Source organism: Fundulus heteroclitus, chromosome 18 (assembly GCF_011125445.2).
Source record: "Fundulus heteroclitus isolate FHET01 chromosome 18, MU-UCD_Fhet_4.1, whole genome shotgun sequence".
NCBI classification, from domain to species: Eukaryota; Metazoa; Chordata; class Actinopteri; order Cyprinodontiformes; family Fundulidae; genus Fundulus; species Fundulus heteroclitus.
In genome coordinates, this window is record NC_046378.1 from 30,824,345 (window position 1) to 30,833,470 (window position 9,126).

The window sequence follows — 9,126 nt, forward strand, 5'->3', positions numbered from 1 at the left end:
AGTGTTGGTGCTGTACTGCTTTGCCTTCCCCTCCCGAGATGCCGGATAGCAGACCAGAATCGCTTCAAAACCATACAGAAGTCTTTCACCATGGCCTCTTCAAACTCTTCCCATGCCCGAGTTGTTGCCTCAGTGACCAGCCAAGCTGCCTGCCGCTTTGACTGCCGGTACATATCAGCTGCTTCCGGAGTCCCACAGACCAATAAAGCCACCCATCAGAGCCAGCTGACCACCAGGTAGTGGTCGGTGGAGAGCTTCGCCCCTCTCTTCACCCGAGTGTCCAAGACATGCGGTCGCAGGTCAGATGAAACAACAACAAAATTGATCATTGAACTATGGCCTAGGGTGTCCTGGTGCCAAGAGCACATATGGACACCCTTATGCTTGAACATGGTGTTTGTTATGTACAATCCATGACGAGTACAGAAGTCCAACAACAGAACACCATTCGAGTTTAGATCAGGTTGGCCATTCCTCCCAACCACGCCCCTCCATGTCTCACTGCCATTGCCCACGTGAGTGCTGAAGTCCCCCAGAACAAGGGAGTCCCCAGGAATGGCACTCTCCAGTACCCCCTCTAAGGACTCCAAAAAGGTTGGGTAATCAGAACTGCTGTTTGGCGCATAAGCACAAACAACAGTCAGAACCCATTCTCTCACACGTATGTGTAGCGAGGCCACCCTCTTGTTCACCTGGGTAAACCCCAACGTACAGGCACCAAGATGAGGGGCAACAAGTATGCCCAGTCCTGCTCAGCGCATCTCACCAGGGGCAACTCCAGAGTGGAAGAATGTCCAGCCCCTCTCAAGGAGACTGGTTCCAGAGCTAGAGCCATGCATCGAGGCAAGTCCGACTATCTCTAGCCAGTAACTCTCAACCTTGCGCACTAGTCCAGGCTCCTTCCCCACTAGAGAGGTGACATTCCACGACCCAAGAGCCTGCTTCTTCAGCCGAGGATCAGAACACCAAGGTCCCCACCCTTGACTGCAACCTATTACACAATGCACTTGACCCCTTTGGCCCTTCTAACAGGTGGTAAGCCCATTGGAATGGGGACCCATGTTTCCTCTTCGGGGTGTGCCCAGCCAGGCTCCATGGGTAAAAGCCCGGCCACCAGGCGCTCGCCAATGTGCCCTACATCCAGGCCTGGCTCCAGAGTGGGGCCCCAGTGACCCGCGTCCGGGCAAGGGAACACGACGTCAATTCATTGTATTCATCATAAGGGAGTTTTGGGCTCCTCTTTGTCTGGTCCCTCACCTAGGACCTTTCTGCCTTGGGTGACCCTACTAGGGGCTTAAAGCCCCTGACAGCATAGCTCCAAGGGTCATTGGGACACTCAAACCCCTCCACCATGGTAATGTGGCAGCCCAGGGATAAGTATTAGGTAAATTATTCTTTAAAATGTTTTTTCCTCAAATAATGTTTTATTTATCTTGGAGGTGCATTGTGAATGAGTTGAACACATACCATATGTTCTAAATAAGTTATGCAAATTTAACCTAATTCCATTACTTTAAGACTAAATTTGGGTCTCTAACTTAGATCTTCAATGAACCCAAGTTTCACAGTGTCAGGACTCAGCTGGCAGGGCCATGCAGCCTGTTGCCATCTTTGCTTCATCCACAGGTGTTCGCGGTTGGCTGGTGGGCGGAGTAGGCGCACCTGCAACTCGTCAGCAGCACCGGAGCTGCACTATAAGATCTGCACTCGGACAGCGGGTGGATGCCTGAGTGTTACCGTTGTGGTATGCCTACCAGCCTCGACCTCACGCCATTTAGACTTTGCTCCCTCGCTAACCGCCACCCTTTGTGTCTCCCAGGTACCTCCTCGTGCTCCTTCGTCCTCCTTCGAGCTCCTCAGTCCTCCTCGTGTCGCCTCTTGGGATTTCCCCGTTCATCTTGAGTGGAGCTTTGCTTCTCGGACGAGACGCACTCCCGACGACTCCCAGGTTCCATCCGCTGTCCTGAATCCTCCGGTGCTGCTCGGACCTCTCGCCCCGCTCTCAGCCGCCCGGACACCTACGACCAACATTCAGCTGAGTCCACACTGCCGTCCTCCCCGGTCGGGTTTCTTGCACCTCGTGGTAAGCTTACGTTCCCCTGAATACTTTCCTTGGGGCTTTCCCTTCCCAGAATTAATGTTCTTCCCTTACCTCCAGATCGACCTGGTCCCCGCCACCCGAGTTCCTGCCCGAGCATCTTCCAGCCCGCAGATTAGCTTCGCCGCCTAGCATTCTCGCCTGTGTAAACAATAAACCTTTTAAACTTACCTGTCGTTACCGAGTGTGTTTCTGCATGTGGGCCCGACATCTCAAGGCAAACATGACACACTGAATATTTGTTATGGTGATGGTTTTAAACTATTTTTGTGTGTACATTGTTCCTAAATTTCTTTAATTTTAATTTTGCTTAGTAGTTTAACTAAGTTTCACTAGCCTAGTAGAGAGCATTTGTTGATTGAAATATATTGTTAACTCAGAAAAAAAACATTCTATAATGGTGTTCACTGGATGTGCATTTATTTGTGTTAATAAATTCCATCACTTGAAGATAAGTTCCCACTCATTTATTGCATATGTATGCAGAGTTTGCTGTTAGAGAGAAACCAGTGCTCGAATCACTCTTTCAACTATTGTTCTAATATCAGCTGATAAAGCTGATATTGACCGGACAATACCTAACAAACCAACAGTTATTTAATAAACATTAAACAACTTAAACAAACATGCGTAATTGCACAAAATTGAGGTGGGGGATTATGGTGCGCTCACCTGCATCTACTACTACTCTGTCTCTAACTGCGGCGCGACCAGCTACTGAAGCTGTTCTTGCATATGCCACATTTGCTTCTTAGACATGAAACTCTAAAATCAGGGACATTTCCAGGAATAGTTTTTTCTGGGAACAGGATGTCCATAACTGGGACTGACCATGATCTGTGAGTAAACATCTGTACTGCCGTTAAAATGGCTTTTCCTATGCATTCAGCTAAAATGTTGAGTACATGAGAGGAAAAGGATTGATAATTAAATGAAATGATTCAGTCTCATCAGCAGCAGGAGTTTATTTAGAGGATAGGAAGACCCAGCTACTTCCGCTTATCTGCAAGTTAATTTACATATTAGTTTAACATTTAAAGCCGAGCAAAATTGTTGGTTAGCAGTAAGCTAGCTTGCTAATAAAATATTTAGGTCCAAGCAATTATTTAGTTTTCCAAAATAAATATTAGGTTTGGAATTTAAACATTTAATTTGCAAAGTAAATATACTGTGGAACTGGTTCTTCACATAAGCCACCACTGTAATAAACTGCTGACTGAGTGTAAAAAAAACCCTCCTGTGTAACACCCAGGTAATTCTGCCTTTATATAGCCATCTGCTACCACTAATCAGTTATTTATCCATTGTTCTTTGTTTCAGGGCTGTTCATACTGTTCGTATCGTCTTATTGTATATACTATATATACACCAAACCCACAAACCAGATGTACAAAAGCATTCTCTGCTCTGATTACAGTGTATTCATGTATGCTTGCATGTGTATGTGCACCTGCACATAACTTCCACCGCTGAAATGTACATAACAATAATACAAGATAATATTTAGTCCTGCATCCTTTACACTCTGCTCATTGCAGCTTTGCAGTATTGTCTAAGTCGGTCCACTTTCTTTATAGTGTATTATTGTTTAATTGTATAAGCACATTGTGAGCATTGCCTCCTCTTCTCATTCCTTCTGTATAGACATTGTCTGGTCTTTTCTTCTCATTTACTGGTTTGTCCGTCATTCTTGCACCTTTTCCTTCCTCTACCCCGCTCCCTGAATTATTTCTTCCTGCCACCCTGTGTCCTGAGCCTAAAATGTAATTTCCATTGCTGATACATTTTTTGTAAGTATCCTAATTATTCATTAAAAAATTCACCGCAATCATGACACAGTCAGACATTGGCTGACATATTTTGGTGCAGTTGAGCTGTTTGGGATAGAAAAACAAGACTTTATGAATTCCTTGTTTCAGCATAAATGATCTGCTTCTGAATATGTTGCCTTCTTCCTGATAAATATGTAAATAAATAAAATATTCCATTTGTGAAATTGGCAAAATTGTTGTTGAAGCAACAGCTAAGCGCCATAGCATTCACCGTATGACAATGATACGTTTAATGTGCCTGTGCTTGATGTTATTTTAGGTAATGCATGTATTTATGATCTCACTCATTTTCTCATGGGTTATCTGTTGGTAATGTAAAAGACAGAAGCTCTCCAAATGACAGTTTGGTTGAGGATGAGGAAATGGACTGCTAAAGGTAAGAACTCACACATTTTAAACATTTGGATGAATGCAGTTTTTGCTTTATAATATAATGTTAATTTTCAGTCAAAATATTTAATCAGCAAGAACAATAAAGACAATTGTAGTGAGTAAAAGGCTACACAAGCCTATGTTTTTCCTGCTTATTAATCTGCCCATTAGTGACATTCTAGGTGCATCAGCTTTTTTTCAGCATTTTGACACAGAACAGACCCATGGTTGAGTTTATAACAAAAAAAGGGAACCTTTTTTCTGATTAGTTCACCAAAACGCAAATGTAAATGTGTTTAGTGTAATGGTTTCATGTAAAACTTTAACATGCCATATTCTATTTGCTTTTTCACATGAAGTAGCAATGAATATTGTAATAAATGTTAATAAAATCTAATTCACCTGTTGTTATGCATGTTTCAACTTCTTGCAAGGTTGTATATTTAATCTCATGAGATAATTTTAAATTTTTGTTTTTGCTTTTCTGTGTATATTTCTCCGATGTGCAATGTCACTGTCTGGGGATTCTGTAGTTGTGATGGGTTAGCATATATACGAGTAAAAATTTTAATCACACAAGTACAAAGTATTTTCAACAGAGAAACGGTGAGTAAAATTCTTCACTTAAGTTAATGGAGTAGAAATATTTTAAACTTAACAGACCAATCATAAAAAAGCTATTTTTAACTGAAATAAATAAAATTAACCTGTTTTTAATAAAGGCAAGCACAGAGTATAATCTATAGCTTATATCATCAGATAGGACCAAAGTGGACTCTATTATATGCTTTTTCCTTAATTTAATGTAATGAACTAGACAAAAAGACCCAAATTTTCACCCAGAAACACAGAAGTAGAATTTAAACTGTGAAAATTTAAACCATGAATGGAGACGTAGTTTAGTGGCTTGAAGGAGCTCAATAAAGAAATACATGAAACCAACAAAAGCCGCTAACCTTTTCAGTGCCCTTCCTTCAGTGGGGACTGGCAGCTTTAACAGAGCAGACTGCCCCTTTAACAGATGTTGAGTTGCCAACTGTAGGGTGACTTGGAGCACAGAGGCAGGCTTGAGATCCTGGAAGCCAGACTCAGGCTTAGTTAACAGGGGGCTTGCCAGGAAGCAGAAGTCCAGGGGCAGAAACAGGGTAATTGTCCAGAAGGCAGAAAAATCCGACAAGGGCTAGGCGAGAGGGAAAATCCGTGAAACGAAGGCATGGTCACGAACTTGATCAGATAACGTGAAATGCTGGATACTGCTTGCTTGTTGGCTAGCAATTATCTGGCCCCGTCTGCCTGCCACAGGCTGATTTATAACTGCTTGAGAACAGCTGAGAGACATGCTGCTGATTGCAGTGCAGCAGGTAGCAGCTGGAGTTGATTGCTCACAGGGAGAGCAGAGCAGGCAGATGGGCCAGAATCATAACATTTAAAGTATTAGCGATGAAGAAGCAAAGCACTGTTTTGTAGTTGACAGAAACGCCCTAAGCAAAGCATTTCCAGACATACTAACCTCTACACTGCTTTGATTTACTTGAAAGGAAAATTTTGAATATGTGATTTGATGCCACATCCTATACTGCTTGAAGCTGTATAACAACAGGACATTGAAATCCTACATCAAAAGCCAAATGTGCGCAAATTGCCAGTGTGTGGTATATACAGCTCAATTCAATTCAAATTCAATAAAAAAAACTTTATTAATCCCAAAGGGAAATTAAATGCTGGTGTAACTAATACAGGGTTCGTCAACAAGTTGTTGGAGTAGATATTGATGGCTGCAGGCAGAAAGGGTCTGTCTTAGAGCTGGTCTGGATAAGCCTCTGACTGAAAACACACTGTTGCTGTACAACAGTCTGATTTAGAGGATGCTTGGAGTTGTCCATAATGTTCTAAATTTTATAAAGAATACTTCTTTGCAACGTCATCTCCAGGGGTTCTAGAAGAGTACCCAGAACATAGTAGGCCTTCATTATCAACTTGTTAAGTTTCTTTAAGTCAGTTGCTTCGATGCTGCTACCGCAACAGATGATGGCAGAGGAGATCACACTCTCCACAACAGACTTATAGAAGATCTACAGCATCTTGCTTCAAACCCTTAAGGACCTTAGCTTCCTCGGGAAGTACAGTTTGTTCTGTCCCTCCTTATAGACAGCTTCACAGTTGCGTCTCCAGTCCATTCTGTTGTCCAGATGAACACTGAGGTATTTATATTCAACCACCACCTCCACTTCTTCTCCCAGTAAGGTTGTCGTGTTGGTCCTATTCCTATTTCACCATAAATCTACAACCATATCCATTATTTTATCCACATTTACAATGAGATAACTGTTTCCTTTTTAGTGTGCCCTGTTTGGCAATGTGGCAACAAGAATTGTTGTCTTAATTCCAAAAAGAGCCCAACAGATTTTACTTTCACAAGCGGAGCCTTACCGCTTTTGCTATGGTGCTCCGCTTGATTTCTACATGCAAGAAGCTTTATTATAATTTATGCAGGGAATATTTCATGATAAATCGACACTGAAACAAGAAGGTAGAAGAGAAAAAAGGAGAAAGGTGAAAGAGAAAGAGGAGAGAAAAGAGAGAGAACGATACAACATCCTCAGTCTGCTTCTTCACCTGCAAAGAGAAATATAAAAAGAACAGCACAACCAGCTGATAAAGTATTACACATACAATCAAGTACCACCCTGATACCATCACTGAAGAATATACAGTATTAATTAATACGGCATGTGTAAAGTGACAGCTGAAGATACTGACAGGGAATTTCTGTATAGAAGTGCATCTGTAAGTACCTGGATCCAAGCACCTGTAGGTGTTTGTGAGAGTATGCTTGTGTATTTAAGGCTAAAAAAATCCATGTCTCTGGGGTAGACACCATGTGGACCTGCAGCCTTGTTCTGGTTCATTCTCTCTAGCTGCCTCTTCACTGGACTTCTAGAGACAGAAAAAGTGAAAGGGGTAAGGCAAGGCAAGGCAAGGAAAGGCAAATTTATGTATATAGCACAATTCAGTACAGAGACAATGCAAAGTGCTTTACATGATTAAAATATAGGAAACTAAAACAGGTTCGTGTTCTAGGTATGCAGAGCAGGCTAGAGCCAGAAGACCTTAGTGGTCTGGAGGGTTGATACACTGATAACAAGTCTGTGATGTATTTAGGTGCTAAGCCATTTAGGGATTTATAGACTAACAGAAGTATTTTAAAGTCTATTCTCTGAGATACAGGGAGCCAGTGTAATGACTTTAGAACTGGGGTGTTGTTCTCTACTTTCTTAGTCGTAGTGAGGACGTGGGCAGCAGCATTCTGGATCAGCTGTAGCTGTCTGATCCACTTTTTAGGCAGACCTGTGAAAACACCGTTGCAGTAATCAATTCTACTAAATATAAATGCATGGATTAGTCTTTCCAGATCCTTCTGAGACATTAGTCCTTTAATCCTGGAAATGTTCCTCAGGTGATAGAAAGCCGACCTTGTAATTGTCTTTAGATGACTTTGGAGGTTCAGGTCTGAGTCCATCAATACACCCAGATTTCGGGCCTGATCAGGGGTTCCAAGCTGAAGCGACTGAAGCTGTGAGCTAACTTTTGATCTCTCCTCCATTTGTCCAAAGATTATTACTTCAGTTTTGTTTTTTTTCAATTGAAGAAAGTTTTGACACATCTAGGCATTGATTTCTTCTAGGCATTTACTCAGTGCTTGAACTGGTTCATTGTCACCTGGTGACATGGTGATGTAGAGCTGTGTGTCGTCTGCATAGTTATGGTAGCTGATGTTGTTGTTTCTTATGATCTGAGGAAGAAGGAGACGCACAATTTTTTTTCTGAGAAGAAACATGCAGAAGCAGAAGCGTCCATGGCTAAGGCGGCAGATAAAACATCCTAGGTATGACAGGGAAGTTTTATGTCAAAGAAGGGCGTGATGGTAAATGGCTTGTGCTTGTATAGCGCTTTAACTAGTCTTGGCGACATACAAAGCTCTTCACACTACAGTTTTAATCATTCATCCATTCACACACACATTCACACACTGACGGTGGTGAACTATGTTAGTAGTTACAGCTGCCCTGGGGCAGACTGACAGAGGCGAGGCTGCCCTGCACCGGCACCACCAGGCCCTCTGAACATCGTCAGCAGGCAATGCGTTGTGAAGTGTCTTGCCCAAGGACACAACAACAGAGACAATCAGAGCGGGCGATCGAACCGGCAACCTGCCAATTGCAGGACGAACTCCCTAACCTCTGTATTTTCACTCTGTATTTTCAAATCAGTTTGCTTCTGAGATAAAGCTTTTGAAACCAATACTTACATTATGTAAGGGAGACAACAGTTCAGAGTACATTTAGGGACAATATAGACTTTTTATTTTGTATTCATCTGACCTCTAATTGACCCAGCAGGCTTAGTACATAGAACATCAGGACAATGAAACTTTCATACATACAATAAACCTAAGAATGCAGTGTGTTCTATCAGTCTGTTCCAGGGCAACTGTGGTGAATGACCAGTGTAAAGCGCATTAGGGTTGTCAGACTTGATAAAGCGCTGTTCAAGTCATTTGCCAAGCCATACATATACTGCTGTACTGTAGATCTCAGGCATGCGCTCATATAGAAAAGTATAAACAGTGTTGCTTTTCAAAAACGGAGGTAGAACAAGAAGGCTGGTCAGAAACCAGCAGAAGCTATGCACTGCAAAGGACTTCATCTGCAACTGATAATGCCAGCGGAGTAAACCAGGAACAAACAGCAAGTGTAGCGCTCAAAAACCAACCAAATTTATGAGGCGCCAAAGTACACATTGGTGGAAAAATGGTACTTAAGG

General features: G+C 42.4%; 1 long non-coding RNA gene across 1 annotated transcript; it reads left to right on the top strand.

Moving 5' to 3' along the window:
• Positions 1–1,564: 1,564 nt before the first annotated feature.
• Positions 1,565–2,268, top strand: LOC118566732. Its single transcript, XR_004933253.1, has 3 exons — positions 1,565–1,744; positions 1,820–2,083; positions 2,159–2,268. It is a non-coding gene; the product is annotated as an uncharacterized LOC118566732 (long non-coding RNA).
• Positions 2,269–9,126: the final 6,858 nt, after the last annotated feature.